Here is a 22,361-nt window from a genome sequence, read left to right as displayed (position 1 = left end):
AGCTAGTTTGCAGATGAAGAATACAGCAGGACAGCATGGGACATGACAACAATTCAACTCCTGTAGGTGAAGACAACAGTGCTAACCAACCAGTATAAGCAGTCTGAGGTCAAACAGATGAAAATGTTTCATCACTTTGTTTTGAATATTATACTACTCATTCAGAGACAAGGTCAGTATTCCGCTAACAAGCAGGACTTGTTTGGGGGATTCTAACTATATTCAGAACATGGAGACCAGAAAAACAAAAATTCTCATCGAAGATTAAAAGTATGTTTTTATTTTGCTCATAGTGATGAATGACAAGTCTCACAGTTTGAAAAATTGACACCATGTGAAGTGAAACAATTATTAATGCCTTTATTTGTAATACATTAAGAATCTGATTTTGCAAGCTCTCATACCAGATGCAAAATTGCCATCCGTGATGTTTCACCTGCTTCAGCTCTTGGGCAGGTCTACTACAGCAGCACAGCCAGACAGCACAGGGCAGGTTTTCACAAACCTTTTAAAATCAAGTGTTAGGAAAGTCTGGCCCTTTAAACTGCTTCTATTTCAGTTTCATTTCACTGACAAGATTAGCATATTAAATTTAAAAAAACAACAACTTTGAATGAAATGGAAAATTAATATTCAACATTTCAATGAAACAGAATTGTTTGTATTGATTTGAAAAGGATTTGTTTGGAAGTTTCAAAATGTTGTGTCAAAATTATAAATCTAAATTGCCCAGTTTGAAATTAAATTCAAAATGGCTTTAAAGGATTTCCATTTTTATATTTTTACATCATTTCTTGGCCCACCATATTATGACATAATTGTCAAAAACATTTTTTTCTGTGAATGTTTGCCATCATATTTTTAACTTTAAGGTTCATTTCTATAAAACTTTGGGATACTACAGCAAACAAAGGAGGAACGTTGATCCAGAAGAGAAAATATATCATTACTAAGTAGCAGCAGTTCTTGGTAAATTTTACAAGAGTAAAATTAGAGCACGTAATCATTGCATGCCAGCAGCAGTGATAGCATGAAAGAAGGCTTTTACAGGCTTAAGCTACTTCCAATAATAAAGATTAACACTTTCACATTTTAGAAAATCAAGGAAACTTCAATACTTTGTCTTATGTTTCAATATTTTTGCTTGGAAGTTTTTTGTGAATTTCCCCAAAATTTGACAAAAAAGCTACAGCTTGAACAAAATAACATATCCACCCAAAATCAAAAGCCCTGTTGCTTTATAAATAACCTAAAATCATTGAATAATATCTGTATTTCTTCAATATTTTCTTCTCTCTTTGTAAAGAATGCAAAGACATTTGAGAGAAGAGCCCACATTATTTCTTTCCATAAAATATTAAACCTAAGGTGTCCAGGAGAAGGGACAATAGACAAAGTTTAATTCGTTGTAAAATTACATATCAGAACCATTGCTATCTATGTATGTAATGTATGCTATCTATGTATGAAAATGTATCTACAGTTTTAAACAAAATCAGTCCTAACTGGAAAGTAAGGAAGCAGATACATATGTGCATATACAAGTTGTTCTCAACATTAATGAGATGTCACAGACGATATTGAAAGAGATGTTAGTCCAGATATACTGGCTTATCTATATCACTTAAATTTATGACTTCTGTCAACTGGAATCTATTTCTCCAACTTAGAAAACTGAAAACAGAGTTTATATTTGCAGCCTACCTTCAGGAGAGCTTAAGACAGTGGAACTAATAACCATGACCTGTATAAGAAACAGTAGGACTTTTCTGCAAGTGACAGGATTTACCAGAATGATCTGTAAGACAGCACATGAAATCGGGCACCTTGTATTAATTGGAGCAGTCTTTCCATTTCACCTCTTGACTAAAACTGCAAGACTCTGCTTCCTCTATCATAGTTTCCCTCTATTCAGCCTGATACCGCAAATCCACTTTTTCCCCCTTACTATTCTCATTTTAAGGGAAAATCATGCTTACTTAGCTACATGACTTGCTGATGTACTTTTAGGTTAAGTTTAAAATTCTATTTTTGGTGTCACATATTGCAACCTCATTGGTGACAAGACTGGATTCTTGTATGCGTCTTTGCCAGATCACTGTACAGAGTCATCCAATCTTCCCCCTGCAATTTTTTTTTTTTGTTTGTTTTTTTAAGATTATTATGGTAGGTGGACTATTTTTTTCTAGTTGATCACATGAGAGAAGACATGTTCTTCTGAGAAATATTTCTCTGGATGAATCCAGTCTGCCTTTAAGCCAAGCTGAAACAACAGCAGGCGTGGGTAAACTTATTTTTAGTGTCATAATAATATTATGTAAACTGGCCAAACTTCTGTGCTTGAAGAGAGGATGAAATACCACATTATGGCTGACTTCTAATCAGCCAGCATAAGAATTGCACTAGAAAGAAAAGGAAAAACCCTCAGAGAAGCTCTATTTTTCTCTAGGTTTTCTCTTTCAACATTAAGACTTAGGTAATCATAAGACATTTTTTTAGACTGACAGCTCAGCTACACTTACCTATAAACTCCCCTTTCAATTTTGTATGTGAAAAGTTGTGCCTTTCCTTATATCAGAAAAATTTTGCTAAAAATAGATGGTTAAATAACTGGCTTAGTTGCAGTTTCTCACCCGTGTCTCTAATCACCTCTTGCCACTATATTTTTACAGTAAATGGATGTATTTAATATGCAAAGTTGTAAAATAATCCTGTCCATTCCAAATGAATGACAAAAATACATTTCCCAAAATGTTTTTTCATGAATCAAACAGAAAATTTTCTTGTTGATGACTTCGTTCTAATTATTTTCAATCCTTTAGCAGAAGAAAAAAGTCTGAAAAGACTTTAAATTAAACTGATGATACTGGAATTCAATTGAAAAATAACATACTGCATAAAACCCTGTTAAAGGAGGGATCCTGCTACACAGCTGCAATTCACTTAGCTGCTTCTTGGTACCATCTATCACAGGGGACGAGGAGGAACTTTACGTCAGCAGCAGGCGAGAAAAACGTTAGCTGAAGAGGACCGATTTAGCAGGACAGAGGTACAGCAAGAAGAAACCGTGCTTGCCCTACCACAAAACGTGCAGGCAGGCCACACAATGTCCTTCCTGCTACCTAGCAGCACTTGCTGCTGCAGACTCACACCACCAACCTGCTCCATCAGAAGTCCCTACCCCGAAGCCTCACACCCACACACATGGACCTGCTACCTTGCACTCTTTTTCCCTCAAAACAAATATTTCAGAAGTCCTGTCACAGGACCTTTGAGTACAGGTTGCTGAGAAACAGGCATATCTTGAATTCAAATCTTTTGGGGAGAGAGATTACATCTTTATCCTAGTTTCTGAGCGAGAAGCCACCTAAGCAGGACCTAAGGGGGGTGGCAGCTGAGCTCTCAGTGGTGAGTGCCCAATACAGCTGGTCTTGCCTGCCACTTGGGAAGTCAGACCACAAGGCTAAGGGAAGGTCTCCTCCTTCTCCCTGCAAGTTGCAGCTCCTTCCCAGCAGTGAACTGATGCATAGTGAAACCTCTGATCCACACCCCACAAAGCTCATTTCGAGAAGCAGCCGTCCAAGGGGTTTGCACACCTTTCACCTACAGATCCCAACCCCTCATAAGCAACCTCGCTGCAATGCATACAGTGGACAGGTAGCTGAAAGGAGAATTAGGTTGCTCTCAGCAGCGGGGTATGCTGAAACTTCAGTGATCCCCTAGTTGTACGTTCCCTTGGTTACAACAGGAGGGCTTTTTTGCATTTCCTTGAAATGTCACTAAATGGCCTAACAGTCACCAACACCGACATTCGGAAGGGATATTAATAAGCAGCAAGAAAATATGTTTGCCGTTACCAATATTCTCTCCAAGTTGCTTGCCTATTTTTCCCTACTGCAAAAGCATACCCTACGGTTCCCTGCAGACTAGGAGTTATCAGCCAGCCCCATCAACCGTCTCCAAAGTCTTGCCATTTCAATTTCCTCTCGCGTTTCTCGATGTACCCTTGCACGGCCTTTCAGAGCAACTCGATGTCTGCAGCCTGTGTCAGCAGCTGCCGTGTGCAGTGGAGTTCATAAATCTCAGAGCCAGCAAATCAGATGAAAAAGGAACACCTGCATGCAAGGGAAATTGTTAATTATGAAGCTGAATCACTTCTGCTATTCCTCTTAAAATCAGAGTAGCGGGTGGTACAATGTTCTTTGGCACCTGTCAGTCCGTGCTGCCAGTTGAAGACCCCCCTGGACAGTCATCATAAATGTCCATAACAAGACACGTTATTGTACAGCACCAGCAACTTCTGAAAAAACTGTTGTAAAAACAAGAGTTACTATACATGACATACCACTCAGTAGAGCATACCCACTTCTTTCCAGTTCCTTCAGAAAGATTAGCTGAACGAGAACAACAGCGAGCTTGAGGGGACAGAGGAATAGGAATTATGTTAATACCTTCTGTGCTGAACTTATTTTGGGGAAGAAAAATGATGTGCTTCTCATACACACCACCTTTTTGTAGCAGCATTTTAGCAGAGTAGTGCTTCAAAGATCTGCTTGCAGTCAACTTAGTTGACTTGTATTGTAAGAACAAGTTCTTAATTAATTTATCATTTTCCTTCATTAGTTCATTCTGTAAGTATTCCCTCATAAATTAGCACTGGGCAATGGATGTACAGCATTATTAATGTGTACAGGGCTGCAGATTAGAGTTGCTATTATTAAGCAGTCACAGAACAAATAAGGAACACAACAATGCTTAATCTCAGCATAATTTCCTGTCCTTGTTTCTTATTCATTGTTTAAAATTTGCTTATTCTCTACTGGCCCATTTTCTTTTCATTAGAAAATGAAACTATACAGTTATTCTAATTAAGTCATTGACAATGTTTTACTTTCAGAACTACAATAATTAACTATGAAAACAAGTCCAGCTGGAATTACATCCTATGACCATGCAAGATTTTCAGCACATTCTGATTCGTTTCCATTCTCAGTGGTCTTCTTGAGTGCTATCCCACAGCCACAGAAATTAAGCAGACTCTGAACACAAAGAGGAATACCCTATTGATGAAACCTATACTATTTTATCTCTGTGTAATTGAGCCTTCCACATACATTGATACAGTTTAAGGGTTGTCATTTTAAAATTCAATTCAGAACCTCCACAGTATATTCCTCATTAGCAAGCCAACCTTACATTTGTACTGGTTTTCAATTTGTAAAATAATTAAGTGCCTTTTTTAGATTCTTCTCTCAACCCTTCTGGAAAGTAACCACCTTTCATTTATTTAACAGTCACCCATTGTTAAAAAAATAATAACGGTTCACTAATTTCATAGCAATGCACTTATAATTAGGAATCTAGAATCTCCAGGACAAAACATCTTATTACTTAGCTGGAGCATTAAAGACTGTCTGCTTCAGAAATTTTATTAAATTTTGTGCCTCTGTGCCAACAGTACTCCTCAGAAAAGGATGACTGAAATCTTTTCCATGCATAGTAAATGAATGACATTGTATTGGCTACAGGTTCTTCAGTGTTTGGGAAACTGAAATGTAGCTGGATCTGAATTTACAAAATTATGCTGCTTTGTAGGTGGCTAATTGCTTTTCCTTGAGTCTGACAACTCCCTCCTTTCAGCATTATGCTCTATGTTAATTCTGATAAGTGTACTGTATTCATGAACAAGTTAAAGCAATTAAATATCTTGAACTTAAGTATGGTACAAAATCCTAGGAGGCAGAAGCACTTATCATCCTTAATTCTGGAAAGCACAGCTCTCATGGCTAGCAGGCAGATGGTCATGTTCTACGCAAATTCTGTTTTTTCTTCTAAAGCACGGAGCACTTACATGGCTATATGACACCTCCTATCTCACTGCACACCTCCACACCAGTACGGCTCAGTGACGAGAGTGCTATACTCTCACTGATATGTGCAGGGAGCAGCAAGTCTTTATGAACATGAATAAATCTGCACATTTCCTTTGAAGTGATTTTATTATCCCTGCTGAATAAATTTATTTTAGTCTTGTTTTAGCCTAAATAACATCAGCAACAGGATGTGTGTTAAAATATCAGACATCCTTATTGATGAAGCCTGCTCTCGTTATGAAAATTAGGGGTTGTGATAGCTGCAAACAAAAGCAATTAGAATACTGCCTAGCCGGCACAGGTATTTTTTGTTGCTGTTTTTTATCCTGATTGCACAGTTACATGCTGTAGTCATACTTACTCTGTATTCCACATAATCCCATGACAGTCTTAAACGAGGACTTTTGGTCCAGAGACAGAAACTCTATCAGGAAGTTTCTTCCTGGCTCAACTCAAGCAGAGTTTGGTGTAGCAGGAAGCTATAGTCTGCACTCTATACCAAGAATCAGCAGGGAATATAACACAGAAAGCCAAAAGATCTCTAAAGAGGAGGGTCAAAATTATAGTTTTTGAAAAGCAACAGTCTAATTATAAGATTTCTGCAAAGCTCATCCCATTATTGAGAATAAGAGATATTATATGGCCTTGGGCCTGATGTTTTTCTACAAAGTGCAAATTAGCTGCAGTTTCACTACACTAAATGTAACTGCATATGGAAGACTGATGCACGACTTTCTTCATCAGTAAAAATGTGAGTACGAAGATATAAGCTGTAAGCTGTATGGTTATAAAAAGTTACCACAGACTAGCTGATGAAAACCACAGTTTTTTTCAAAAACTCTCTAGTGATATGACAAAATATTCAAAACCCAACATTTATTCAATGAAGTGAGGATCCCAGTAAGAACATCTCCTCCCAATAAAAAATGTGATGAGCAAAACAACATAAATGTAATAGAAGGGTAAATGCTAATTTTGAAAAGGAACCAGTTCAATGATATGAAACCTTGAAAATTATGTAAAGCTTAAAATTCCTCTGAAATTCTAGGCATTAAAAACGTCCATACTCAGATTATATTAAAATAATCTAGATCTTCATGGGAATTCAGGGAGATTTGGACAAAGTTCAGGCAAAGTCTATTTCTTACAGAATTAATTTAAAAATCTTTATTTATATTGAAGTTATCTGTGATATTGTAATTATCAATCTCTGGAACTGGAGAAGTCTTTAAAGCTGAATCTATTCAAATGTCACGCATTAATACCATGATATATAACAATTAACAAAAAATAAACTTCAATATATCAAAAACACTATTTCCTATAATGAAATTTCCTATAATTTGATCAAACTAATACCTGCCTTGTTTCAGAAACATTTCCGTGAAGTTGAAAGTCAGACTCTCTACTTTAAATAATTATCAGCCTTCTTTCATGTCTGATAAATCTTAGCAGATTATATATTTTGGAATTATATTATCATACTATTAAGAAAACACAGACAATTTCAATACCCACTGAACTCCCCCTCACTTTTCAAAATTGGCCTCTCTCTTCTCCTTTGGGTTTCTATTAAAATCAGCTTCTATTGAAGAACCTCATTTCCCATCTTATATCTTGCTCATGTGTATCAACACAGTCCTAATGGGTACTGGGTGCATCAATACAATAATTTACCTTGTGAACAAGGTGCAGAAACAACTGAAGGCAAATATTTGATTGCATATCCCAAGCTTTATCACACAAGGTCCACTGGATTCAAGCACAATTTGCAGTGGCAGAATATCAAGATCTGTCCAAGCGGGACTCAGACAGAAGTCCTTTGCATTCATGACCACAGCATATTTATTAATCTATCTTGCTAGAAAAGCTAACCTAAAGTTAACTATGAAATTCCATCTCATATGCCCTCTTGTTTTACTTCCATCCTTTAGCCCTTCGGCAATAGTTAGTGTACAGCTGCTGTTGATCACGCATTTCTACACAGGTGTGGATGGATACACTCGACTCCTAGCCATACTTTGCTTCAGGCTGACTAAGGAGCAACAGGCCTCATGTCCTTGGAGTGAACTTGTGAGCTGGAAAGCCTCTGGCTCATGTACAGGGGAGTGAAGGTGTCTTGAAAAATATTTTGAAAGATGGTTTCGAAATCCAAAAGTGCAAGATAACCAAAGTACAGAACAAGATACCAGAGCTAAAATGAAGACATCTATCTTGTCTATACTATTGACTAGCAGCCAACTACTTCACTCTACAAATATTACCACCAGGATGGGGCCAATTTGAGCTCTCCCTGACTTGCAGCTGGACTGCAAGCCAGGTGACTCTCCCCTTGGAGCAGGGACACCTCTAAAGGTTAGAGATTTCTTACCTGAGACTAAGAGATCCTTCCTTACCCAAGGTGGAAAGAACCTTTACCCATGACAGATCCTCAGTAAGTGACTGACAGCATGCTGAATTAATACTATGAAACATTACTAAGCCATGTAGCTACTCAATATTATTATAACATTGTATGGATAATTCTATTAGACATAAACTGTTGACCAAATTTGAGACTAAGATTGGATCTAGCCACATCTAGGCTCCAAAAGGAGTTTAGAGAGCAAGGGAGTTCACTCTGAACCTCATGGGTCAACGGGAGGGTCCTCCTTACTCTTTGCGTCTCTGGTCTCTGTGTGAATCATTCTAACTCGATTCTAACTCAATTTTCCTTTGTATATTTCTTCCATGCAGTAATTAATAAGGTGAACCTAGCCATCACATTTGTTGAACCTTGTCAAACCACTGTTAAACTTTGTTAAATTCCATCGAACATATTGATCTCTGTCAAATTATTATTTTACCTCAATAAAACTTATTGCTGCTTCTCTCTTTTGAGTGAGGTGCATTCCACTCCTCTGCAACAACAGGAAACACAATGTGCCTTGCTTTGAACAGATTATAGTTAAGGCAAAAATATCAGTAACAGGTGAGAGCTTGGCCCAGCTGAAGTAATTAAGAGTTTTGCTCCATATTTCAATTCATTGAAAATCATTACAGCTGCACTGGTTTTGGAACCCATCAAATTACAGAAATAGTCACAAATTCTTTCTGCAGAGGCACGTGTCTGTGCTGTCTTCCATTCTGCTGCTCTTCAGACTCATGCCAGTGTGCATGATTTCCTTCCTTTGGCTACATCTTTCTGAGATGCAGCATACTCCTCAGCATGACGTACCAACTGCAAGTAAATACATCTGACAAACATGTACACTGGTCCTACAGAAACATACATTTAGCCAGTAAGATTGACAAATGCATCTGAAGGCTGGCACTTCCCAAACTGCTTTTGAAGACAGTGGCCTTACCTTCTTTGCTTTGAAATGTATGGAAGATGGAAATGTTTATCAGCTAACTTATACGTTTTTTAAATCATATGATATTTTTATATAATATACATATTGATCTATGTATTCTATCAACCCCATGTGATATAGAGGACATGGGACAATTACTTCATAATTTAAATTGGCTAATTATGCACGCTTAAAAGCATTTCCGCTGTCTGCAGCAAAATTTATTCTGATATTTGCTATCTACAAATACTCCTGATACACAAAAATGCTCACAAATACTACAGGGAGGAGTGAATAAGGCTAGAATGAATTATGTAAACATTTAAACAAAAATATTCATGGAAACGTAGTTTCATTATTCTGGCTACAATCGGATTCTGTGCACAAATAATTTCTAAAACCCAAAGACATCATATGAAGCATAAGGAGGGAGTTGAGATTTTTTGTTTTGAACTCCACCTTTCCAATTCAAGTGTTGATTTTTCTGGTTTGAAATTTAAAATCCTAATCTTCAAAAGTGTTGTTCCCACGTACTAATGCCATATTTTGTGTGAGCAGTGGAATACTGAGCCCCCCAAATGCACACATCAGTAAATCAGAGTAAAACTGCAATGGAATTCCATGTCAGAGGTTTTATCTGTTTTTCTAGATCATTAATTAAATTTGATAGTTGATATGTTTGCCTGTGCACCATTCATGCTAAGACCCAGATTTTTTTTTTTATGCATTACTTCATATGCATTACTGTACTTATAGCATACAACAAAACCACCAAGGAATAGTGCCTTTTTATAATTTTTCTTAGTTTTCTGGAAGGCTTACCTGAGGTGCTTCTAAAAAGAATTCAAGCAACTAGTAACTCTATTGTCATGCCACTGTAACCCCTAGTCTGGCGTTCAGCTACTGTGACCCAGGGCCCAGATCACTACAGCACAGCTGTGCAGCCCTGGTTTAGCTTTATTGAACAAACAGTTGTTGAGCTGTGACAGTATAATAAAGCTAAAGCCAGGCAAGATAGGAAACATTAAAAAAAAAAAAAAGACAGAACTTAAGTCAGTAGTAGTAACTCAAGGACTGAAGAGAAAAATACAACATGGATGGTATGAAAACCTGAAGGAAAAAGCAAACAGAATATAGCAATTAAGCAAGGCTGAGGATCAGCCTGTTTCAGGGTTGATAAAGACTGACATATCCTGACCTGACTGACAACTGCCCAGACAACAGAAACCTACTAGGTGACTGCAGAGGGAAACATTTGACGTCTTTGGTCCCAGCTGGAGCCAGTGCTATCTATCTATCTATCTATATTTTTTTAATACTTGCACAAGACCTCTGGCAGAGATGGGAGTCGTGGTTGTTTCCTCTTACCAGCTGACGATTCTCATACCATTTTCTTTGGTTCAGCTGTCATTAAATGCCCTTGGAATGATCAGGCTTTGGATGATGAGCAGCAGGCTGAAACTGATGGCTGTAGAAGACCTGGTCAATGTATTGTCTCCACATTCAGTGATGGCAGGAACCCTAGACGTCAGCATTGTGCAAAACCCTGAAGACCTGCTGGACTTCTCCCTACATCGGGAGCAGCAGTATCAGTTTCCAAGTATTTGGGTTTTACTTTGTTTCCATGGTTTCTGTGGTTTTGTTCCCCTCCTCTCAGATGGGGACTGTGCATTTCCATCTCTACTATGGGCTGCTGTGACTCTCCGTCCCTGAAGCTGAACATGAGGATGACGCAGGCGTAACATCTGGAATCGGATGCGGCTGCCTGACTTCCCAATGATCCAGCCTGCTGTGGATACCACATGCTTGAGCTCCTGTTGTTCCCCAGGGACATTCTGATGACACCAAAAGCTTTCAACTCTCATTTTCACTGCTATTAATTGATTAAATCCAAGGAACATCAGAGAGACTATTTTTGCTCTCTGAAACACTGCAGCAGCAGCTGCACTCTGTCAGGACAATAAAGATAACAAAGCCATGGATAAATCACATTACACTTGAAATAGGCAAAAGTAGCTTGCTTCATTTCAACTGATGGTGATTGCAAAAACCTACCAAAGGTTGCAGTGGAATCTGTCAACAACAAAATCTTTCATCACTAGTTTTCTGAAGAAATTACTCCAGCTCAAATAGGAATTTAGGCAAGGTCTAGATACTCTGTCAATATGGGAGATCAAACCACACAAGCACAATCTTTTCTAGCTTTATATTTTATAAGGGAAGGGCAAGAAAACATTCTCAGTAGGGAGATTAGGCTATGGACTACCGTAGAAATTAATTTAAAACTCCAGGCATCTTCAGCTAACATTGCAAGAAAGGTTTTCCACCAGTAGTAACACTCAAGCTCCTGTTCTCACCCCTTCATCCACATGTCATGCTAAGTTCTTCGATGCAAGGAAAAGGGCAAATGCAATCCAAATCTATTTGAGATTTCATCACCCCTGTTAATTTTACACAGAGGGTACTCTAAAGTTACCTACTTTCTGTAAGACAAAGCCTACTTTAAAACTTTTTAATGGAAATATGTTATACATAACTATAGTCTACCTGAACATTTTCTCATGTTAAGGTCAGTAGACCTCACTGCACATCCTATACACGCCTGCACGTCCCTTCATCACAGAATAGAGGATGGTTCCAGGATCCATGCAACACAGACAACACATACCCCTGAAAAAAACTTTTCCCACCATCTCACTCCTTGCTACGCACTGCCAGACCCACTGAGATGACAGACCTGAAACAATACGTAGTCACTGCAGAGGGACACAGAGGACAGAGTGCAACTTGCTCCTTTGTCCACCTGTTCTACTGCTGCCACTGGGCCTGACAGCAACGGTTCTTTCCTGAAATCCTCGTATACGATATGTATATAATCAGGAACAAGAGAAGTCCAAGAAGATTTCAGTTTTATGATTTTCCAACTGGAAAAAAAGGAAAAATAGATAATGTACAAAATTTAAAGACATTTCCAGAAGATACTACATGCTGTGTACAATTCTGCATTCTACTGGGCAGAATTTCCATGAATTAATGACATACTAACAAAACTTTGGAGATCCTGAGCCTTTCATTCACACACGTTAGTTCAAGAGCTTATCATATCGTATCCTGAATGGACACAAAGCTAATTTTTAGGCATCACTCCTTACCAGACTGTCTCAGACACTACCAGAAAGTTTTATTATTTTATAAAGGAACAGCTGAAAGCTTTTGAAGATTTTTTTCACTGGTGATTTCATTTCAAAAGAGGGGGTAATGCAGCAAAACATGTAACGTTTTTTGCCAGTAAGGATTTGTCTGTATGGAAAAAAAGAGCTTGGATTCCTTCCTTTCAGCTGATGGCATAGCTGTTTAAAGTGTCTTCTCCAGAGAATATTAACTGGGTGCACATCACCAGCACACATCCAAGTGTTCAGCTCAGAATGCACATGAAACTTTGGGCTCTGTGCATTATTTGTGTTTGGTCTTTAAAAAAAAAGTTAAGAGTTAGGACCAGGCTGTTGCTCTTCAGCCAAAAGCAGTGAAGAGAAGTATTACTACATGGAGCTCTTTTATCCTGGAGAGCTGCTATATGTGCTGTCTGTGTGTTGAAAGACTGCAGCATTACTACTCCTATAATTGTGTTAAAATGTGACAGGAAAGGATGAACTAACGTATCTGAGAGCTCAGCTTTTTCAAGTAGCACTAGCCCTACTGAAACACTCCTGCACAGCCTTTGGACAGGGACAATGAGACCAGATGGTCTCAGCATTCTTTTCTTCTATCTCGTTTGTGGGAAGCCAGGTCCAATCTAGTTCTCTGATGTGGAATAAGTAGAATTTCATTTTTTGTCTATAATACATTTCTTTTTCATCTTGCTTCTCTTTTGTGTTGTCGGGTTTTTTCCTTCATTTTCTTGAACCAAACCCTAAAGTGTTAAGTCAGACAAAACTCTCACAGGTGTCAGCAGGAGCTTTGTCAATGCAAACACTTCAGCACAGACTTCAGGTTTTCTACCACATGATGATAAATTTCAGTAGCCACTTTGAAACTTCAGAATTATTTGCACATGCTTCCATCAAAACGAAGTTCCAAGGAGGTCTTGAGCCTTGGAAAAAAAATCCTACAGAAACAAACAGAAAAGAGTATCCATAGTGCAGGAAAAAATCTGTGGAGGATGGTCTGGTATTCTACAAAACAATTTGCCTGAAGTTTCTTCATAATAATTTTTTTGTTGCTTTTCTTAACCTGCATACTGATCTTTATCTGGAAAAGCATCACTAAACCCAGCAATATTTACAGTGGACTGTTAAAATATTTGCATCTGAACTATGAAACTCCTACAATGATAAACACAGCTCTATGTTGGCATTGGCGCAAACCCAGAAATTCAAAGGGCAGCTTTCTACCCAGTCACTACTCCATGTGCCTGTAGCCTCACCTGAAAACCATCCACATTTTCTTATTTTATCTTTCCTTCCTCCAAAACATCTGTAAGCACACTAAGTGATTCCTACAAAATTATGTAACTGTGTCACTCTGTGGATCAAAAAAGAATCAGAATAAAAGTTCTGCTTTACTGATTTTTGAAATATACATCACTGTTTCCTAGCAACTTACTTCCCATGTTATTATTTGAATAAAATCAGTTTTGGAAAGCCCAGTGATGTGTTGCTCACAAGGTCATCATTAGCAATTGGTTAATCAGCCTCTGGTTTGCCACATACAACAGCTTCTGTTTCAGAACCTGTATTTGATTGTATCAAGTTTTACATATGTGGGTATTACAACTTGTCCTGGTTTCGGCAGGGATAGAGTTAATTTCCTTCCTAGTAGCTGGTACAGTGCTGTGGTTTGGATTTAGGATGAGAACAAAGTTGATAACGCACCGATGTTTTAGTTGTTGCTAGGTAATGCTTACACTAGTCAAGGACTTTTCAGCTTCCCATGCTCTACCGACTGAGAAGGCTGGAGGTGCACAAGAAGCTGGGAGGGGGCACAGCCAAACTGGCCAAAGGGACATTCCATACCATGTGACGTCATGCTCAGTACATCAACTGGGAAAGCTGGCCGGGGGGGGCCACTGCTCGGGGACTGTCTGGGCATCAGTCAGCGGGTGGTGAGCAATTGTACTGTGCATCACTTGCTTTGTGTATTATTATTATTATTATCATATTATTATTATCATTTTATTTCAATTATTAAACTGTTTTTATCTCAACCCACGAGTTTTTCTAACTTGTGCTCTTCCAATTCTCTCCCCCATCCCACTGGGTGGGGGGGAGTGAGCGAGCAGCTGCGTGGTGCTTAGTTGCCGACTGAAATTAAACCACGACACAACTGTATCTCTAATTTGTTCCTTTCCCATTTTTCCCCAATATCAAGACAAATCCCAATGCTTATAAAACAAGAACAAAAAGCCTTAGTAAAACATTCAGAAAACTACATAAAATTATTGTAAGTCAAACCAGGAATTGTTTATCACTAATTTTGTGCTTAGGTACTCAAGGGCTTTCATTCCAAATTTACTATCAAAATGTTGCCAAAAAGAGAGAGAGACAGGGGTGGTCATGGGGTGTGGGGGTGCATTTGTACCGTCACTGATGCTGTCATAATGGTTTGGGCTTCTGGTTTTATGGGCAAAAGGAGCCCTTAGTGCTCCGATTTCACTGATTAGCCATTTTTCCAAGAAAGTATTTTTATTTGAAAATGCTTGATCACTTCATTATCTGACTTTCCTTGGGGTTTATAAATTAAACAGAAAAATACACCTAAAATAATGACTGTTGCCCTCATTAGGACTAGTACTTCAACTCATTTCCTGATAATCAACACAAAGCAAATAGTGACCATCTTTTGGGATGAAACAAAATTAATGAGACATTAGCATCTGATAAAGATTCCACATATACTTTTCTCTTCCTTAATGTGGAAAGCCAAGCATGTAAAGTGCTTTCCATTAATACTACAGCACCTGCTCCTGCACCAGGAGACCATAGTTCTCAGCATGGGAGGGCAAACAGTACCAGGGTGCCCAGGGATCACAGTGGGAGGCAGGCTGGATTTCGGGAGAAGGCAATACAAAGAGCAGTAGCCGAAGGAGCCCAGGACCGCTGGGCACCATATGACTGCCTCTCAGGCTCTCTCCATCATTCTCCATTGCCCTGGGACCTCTACTAAGAAGTAAAGGCATAGCTCCAGCAGCAATGAGACCCATCAACAGGTGTGCCCTGAGCCTTTCTTTCACTGTGGTTACATTAGCAGCCTTTCTCCCAGCCACCCCATTTTACCTGCTTCAGGTCTGCACTCCCAGAGGAATACAGGTTGAGCATCAAAGCTTCTTTCCCAGCAACTTTTCTGCCAACATTAAAAAAAAACCACCCCAAATTATTAATAATTCTCATATACAGGTATAGGAAGAGATTTGCAAAAAAAACCAAGACAAATAAATTGAGAAGTGATGCTCTAAGGTGGCAGCATTTCGTTCACCTACCACCCATTGATTTAGTTCATGAAATAAATTTTTACTTGTTTTTAAAATAATGTCTTATAATTTCCACAATATAAAGGAGAACACAGATCAAATACTGAACTTAATTCCCAGAGCTCCCAAAAGCTTCTTCTCAAATCTTTATTGCAATCTTTTAATCGTACACCACATTTATGCTGAACACAGAAACAAGTTAGTTGTTTTCTCTGGCATACATCAGCTGAGCACTAGCTAGATCAAATCTCAGTATCTCAATTTAGCAGGAATTGTTGAAGTAGAGTAACCCAAAGCAGATATTGCTGTTGAGAGAAAGGATCTGGATAAATCTCTGTTCTGAAATGACTCCTTTCCAACAGTTCACAGTAACACCAAGAAACTTAAAAGATAGTGTAGAAAACCGTACATTTTCTATTAGTAGATACAAACACAACTGAAGATGAATGTGGACTGATTACTTCAAGGCATTCCTTCAAAATGGCATATTGGAAAAGGCAGGAGTTGAGAGTCCTGCAATATTCCACTGCTAGATGATACTTCAATCTAAAGTGTCACCTCTATATAGAAACTGAGTCATCTGCACTACTAGAATAAGACTATATATAGCTCTTATAATATATGATAAGTAATGATAATATATAATGTTAAATGTTATAATAAAATTTAAAATCAAAATCTTAAGACACTTGAACCAGTAATGAAAGGTTAAAACATCATTTTGCTCTATAATAGGGTTGAGAACCATTAATATCCATTGGCTTTTTAGGAAGACAAGGAGACCAGCATAGTGATAACCTACAGTCTCCTGATAGCTCTTACCCTTTTTTCCCTTAGATCACACATCACAAGATAGATTGACTCAAAAAAACCTTGAAAACTACTAGTCCCCAACCCGAGCACACTCCGCTGTCCCTTATCCCTAGCTTTCTCTCTGCAAAAACAGGCTTTGCAATGTGCCCTTGAAAGTTATTATTTTAATACCTTGAAAATAAATGAGCCATACTGACAGGACAGTGAAGCAGAAACTGCACCTCCTCCCTCTGTGCTGCACTGTATTTATAAACAAAGTTTCATCACAAGCACTGTATACTTACTGCTTGTGCCATACCAGATAAAAACGAATAGTAATTATGTACCAAGACAACAGTTTAGAGGACATCAGAACCTCCACTATGACTTGCTACAAGATTGTCTGTGTTTTTTAACGTGGGTTCATTACTATTCACGCCGTGAGCCCTTTCAAGGTACTAGCCATCATCCCAAGTGTTCTTTTTGGTAAGGCAGGACTGGTGCTGACAGCTGAAGGATTTAACGTCAACTATTTCAGGATTGTAATACCTGTATATAGGGATTTAACGCAACCTTGACATCAATGTAAGTATGGCAACACCCACAGTGTTCTAATGATAACTGTCCATGAGCATTTCCAGGAATTTAAAGCTCAGTGTGAGAATTTGAACTGAAATTTGACATAAAGCCTAGAAGCAATACTCTGTGCAATCTGTAACCTAGCTAGCTTGATCTTATATAATTTCAACTCATTTTCTGATTATATTCTATAGGCATGTTTATATTTAATACGTACAGAGGACCCCCTGCCCTCCTAAACAGTTTCTGATCAATCAGAATCTGCCTAAACCACAGTGCAAAGTGAAGCATGTGAGATGTATGTGAAGGATTTGTACATATTTATGCATGGTGATTCTTAATTCTTGAAAACAAAGCCATGTTTGTTAGATTTTTGTACTGTTGAATCATAATGTGAAAAGTTCTTAGCTCTCCAAGATATTACGTGGGCTCAAGTCCTAGTGTGCTAAATAGCATGCAAGTATATGAGACATATTCTCTAACACAAAGTTCATAATCTAATAGTCTAATCAATGGTGAGATGCAATAAAGTCCTGGAGGAATGAAGGAGAAAAGAAAGTAAGATAAATAAAAGAACAGCTAACAAGCATTTGTGAATAGGCAGCGCAGCGGCTGTACTAAGCAATGGCATTACTATGAAATGTCATTAGATTCCACCCAAACTCAGCATTTCCTTGTCTCTAAATGCAGCTTGGTTTTGTGTATTGATTCCTATCCATGCTTTTCTGAGGATGACATGCATCCTGAAACTCTACAGATACTTTCTGCACATTTATTCACCAAAGAGTAGGTGTCAACACGTTTTCAATGTCTTTAAGAACTCATATGTACAAGTCCCTTAAGCATCATGACCACAGGAACAGCTAGACCATATTCAGCATTTAGGAGGGAAATTTCAAGGAAATTAACACTTTTAAGTTTAGAGTTGGTTTTTGGTAAAAAGTTTCTGAATCTAATTGTGTTTTTCTTCTCCGGGGACCTTCATTGAAATCTACAGTAGTAATTTATTTTAAAAGCAAACATGTGGAGATCTGTGGAAAAGTAGAGGTTTGTTTAATACTTCTATATATTTGTATCACTTCATATATGTTAAACAAGGCTTCTTAACTTTGTTTCAGAAAAATGAAAGAGAGGCAAATTGTTTTCTGGAGTGGACTGTGACCACTTCAGCTCTCCACTGATCTCAGCAGCCCTTCCTTCAGCTAGCAGCGCCTGCTCTTCACCACCAAGACAGCCCTCTTGCTTCCTCAGCACAGAGTTCATACCCTCTCCTTACCCAAACTTTTCAGGTACCCAACTGCAAAATGGAGTTAAATAAATTTCATCCCTCACATCAGTGAAAATAGACTCCTTGGGAAGATAATTGCTTATTAATGATCAGTAGGCTTTTTAAAGAAATGTTTCCCACAAGAATCGATGACTGAGTTTATGCACACCCCAAGGTAATGACTAGTACTAGACTGCTTCCTTCAGGCCTGTAGGTGAACTCCACTGAGCAGAATCCCATCCCACCACATTGCTTTGTGTCTCAGATTTAAGAATACATATTGTGTATGCAGCTACTGCATAAAATAAGACGTGCACCTTTTCAGCACGTGTTTCACAAAGACCGGGCAAACCACAGCAAGAGTGCAGTGTGGCTGCACTGTTCCATCAGTTCTACAGCAAAGCAATGCTTCCCTGGGTTGTTATCGTATTACGTTCTGCAGAGATTGTCTGATTTAGCATTCAATTTCAAATTAAAATATGTAGATTAAATCAAGTATAAATAAAATTGTGAAACTGGAAAGTGAACTACAAAGCATATTTCTTAAAGTTTTCTGACTTATCTCAGCTTCACTGTACCTGTTCCCAGCCCAGCAGTCAGATGAGATTTAATCTTTTCAAGTGAATCCTGGAGGGATATAATTACACCTAATTTGTAATAAATTACAGGAAACTGAGCAATAATTTAACACTGCATCATAAATTTTTATTCTTCAACAACTACTTTTAAAGAGAATGGGTTTACAGTCCTTGGAAACCAAAGTTGCTGCGTTAGCCACCACACAACTGGATTTTAAAATTTTTCTCACAGAGTGAAAATGGGAGCCCAGTATATCTCAGCCTGATACAAACAGGTAGTAGCTATGCTGTTTTGCAGGCTGGCTCCTTTAGGAACAAAAAGGCCTATCAGCAAGGCCACAGACGAGCTGGGTTGTGCCGATTCAGCAGTGCCAGAAGGAAGGGAGCTCAAGAAGGCTAGTCTTCCTCAAAGCATGGCTCACATCAGAGTCCCAGCAATTCATCAGCTGCACGGCACTGCTGGGCTGCAAGCACATGAAAGCCAGAAAGCAAGAAAAATATTAGTTCACCTCTTTTCATCCTACAAGCTGATGAGAAAAGAATTATCGGCAAGATGACGAATATGGAAAAAGAGCTTTAAGAATATTTTAGTTTGTAAACAGGAAATACTTCTTTTTCCCCTCAGATACAACAAAGATCTGGCAACAAGTAACTTTGGCTCTGCAACTGAGGTCACACTTAGCATGGCAGGCATGGTATTCAGAGGTGTGGAGCACTAAACTCTGAGTCAATAGGAGTGCATACGTTCAGCACCAATAAAAAGTTCTGAAAAAGTATCAAACAAGGATGTTTGTGATACCAGGTTCATGGCGGGGGGGGGGGGGGGGGGGGGGGGGGGGGCATTTATGGGGAGAATGCTACTATAAGAACTTATTTCAGGCTTTATGGAACTTACTTGATCAGTTCTGTAGTTCTGCATTAGAAAATAGCTAATCACTATGCTCATGGGCCCCCCCAGACTGCTACCAAGAAAAATTAAGATTTAGTGACATAGATGTAAACAGCCTTGGGCTTCAACATTTTGACCTTACACAGTGCAGAGGAACTCTCTCTCAAGAGAGAAAGCCGACACAATTTGTACTGAAAATAGGTGAGGTCGAGGAGGCTCGGCTCTTTGAGGATTTAATCACACAGATTTTGACGATGAAGAAATACTGAAGTTTTACTTTTTATATTTTCCTGTGCTATATTTCAGTGGTGGCAAATCACTTATCTAACAGTGCTTTTCCCACCAAGAGGTCATGTACCAATTCAAGTTTTAAGAAGTTCATGTTCTTTTTTTACGTTCCATTATTAGGATAATCTTCTTTAATATAGTCAGCTACCATATATGTATGACCTTCATTAAGGGTACTAGTCAATGAGGAGATTTCTACTCAGTGCATAGATCATAAGACAATGAAATGTCAATGACCATTTTTCAAGAAAGCCGAAGTCTTTTATAATACAGCCAAACAATGCTCTATATACAATGGAATAATCTTTTCATTATCTTCATATGAAGGACATTGACATCATGTCATTTTTCTCAGTGACAGAAATCCTGACACCAAAAAATTCTAAAAACTCTCCTACGTATAGTCATCCTTTGATGAAGCACTTCCTTTGAAGCTCCGTTCTGTGAATGCTTTTGACTTGTGTTTAATTTGGCATAATTATACTATGTATTATATCTATGTATGTGAATAATCTCACTTAAAGTCAATGAGTCAACACAAACATTCTCTGCACTTGGGATCAAACCCCTGATTTGGAATAATGGAGGCAATTTTACCCTCACTCAAGAGTTGCACTTGTGAAACTGGGGCCAGAAGCAACCCTCAAAAGGTTTAAAATAATTACACATTGTTTTCTGAAAAACCTGTGCCCCAAATAAAAAGTGTATACTAATAAATTAATTTTTATTCTCTTGTCTTTCCTTCTGAACTGGCAGTCACATTTATAGAGCCCTTTTTTCCATAACAAAACATTTAGACGTTCAAATGATCTGCAAGGAATTTTTCGGTTGTGCCCACATCTCTTCTTTTGCACTGACTTGCACCTTGGTCTACTGATTTCAATAAGAGCCTCTAAATCTTAGAAGCCTCCCCAGAATGACGTTTCAGTTAGGTTTGGTGGGAGGTTTTATACAATTATGGAGTACCTCAAATTTATTTTTTTTTTTAGTTTATCTTTCTTTCTTCCTGACATTTTTTAGATGGGAGTATTAAATAGTTTTACTTGTGAAGAAACTGCTACATCCTTTACCCTAGCCTAGAAATTGTTCAAGTTTTGTTTCATTCTTGTAATAATTTCAGGCATTCTTCAAGTACCTGCATCTTCCATCCAGGCAGAATATGAATTTCAGAACAAGCAGATAATAGCCCAAAACTTTTGTTATCAAGAACCCTTATTTTTCCTCTGCAAATCAAAAAGGAGCTGAAAACTGTCACCCCAATTACTTTTTTCCTTGCAGATCATCCTTGAAATGAAGGATAAAGCATGATACAAGAAAAGCAAGCAAATAAATAAAACCCTAGAATAATTGCATTTTATTCTACCAGTTGTATGTATTATCTTGAAAAGCAATGAGAGTTCATCACACAGCTGATATAGTTCCATAGATTCATCTGCTTCCTGCTAACAGCTTTTGTAGTGCAACAGTAATGAAGTAAAAACATTGATGTTCATAGATGAACTGGATACGGAGGACTCTTTTTATGCAAAAATTATATTCAATAATGAAGAAACATTCATTTTTGAAAAGCTTTGGTCTTCATTGTATGTATCATTCTTGCTAAAATTAGCCACTATAATTTTCAGATATAGAGTCACTGTCATATTTCAGAATTACCTTTAAACTGCTGTATTATGTACCTCCTTTTAATACAGTGTTGTATATTCTGTACTGATATTTAGCAGACATTCTCATCACAAAGGCTGGTCTTGACTGTTTTAATTACATAGTATCAACTGGGCAGTAACAGAACTATTCGATACTTAACTGCAGGTGCCAAGTGCCATCTCGGTTCCTTGAGATCCAAACTTGCCCTGTAAGTTAGACATGCTTAGTTTGCAAAGAAGATATACAATATAAGTATATATTTATATACAATTTATATTGTATTATTATATTTATATTTATATTTATATATAATATATAATAATATATTATTATTATATTGCAAATTACCTGAGATTTTCCTAACCTCTGGCATATTATTACATTGCCAACTTTGCACTAACCATGAAAGCTGAGATTTGTGCATTAATGAAAATATAATTTAAAATATTTTCCAGCAGTGTAAGACACAGACATAAAGCAAGCCATGTCAAAAGGTTATACAGGAAAAAGAAGGGGAGCGTTTTTCCAGGAACATAAAAAAAAAAAAAAAAAAAACCAGCAGAAAAAGATTTACTTTTTCATGAGGCTACTATGGCAAGGGTTCATTCCTTGAGTGTGTGAACAAAGACGGGAAGCCAGTGAGACCA

The sequence above is a fragment of the Aptenodytes patagonicus genome, chromosome Z (genome assembly GCF_965638725.1).
Source record: "Aptenodytes patagonicus chromosome Z, bAptPat1.pri.cur, whole genome shotgun sequence".
In the NCBI taxonomy this organism is placed as follows: domain Eukaryota; kingdom Metazoa; phylum Chordata; class Aves; order Sphenisciformes; family Spheniscidae; genus Aptenodytes; species Aptenodytes patagonicus.
This window is presented reverse-complemented; position numbering follows the sequence as displayed.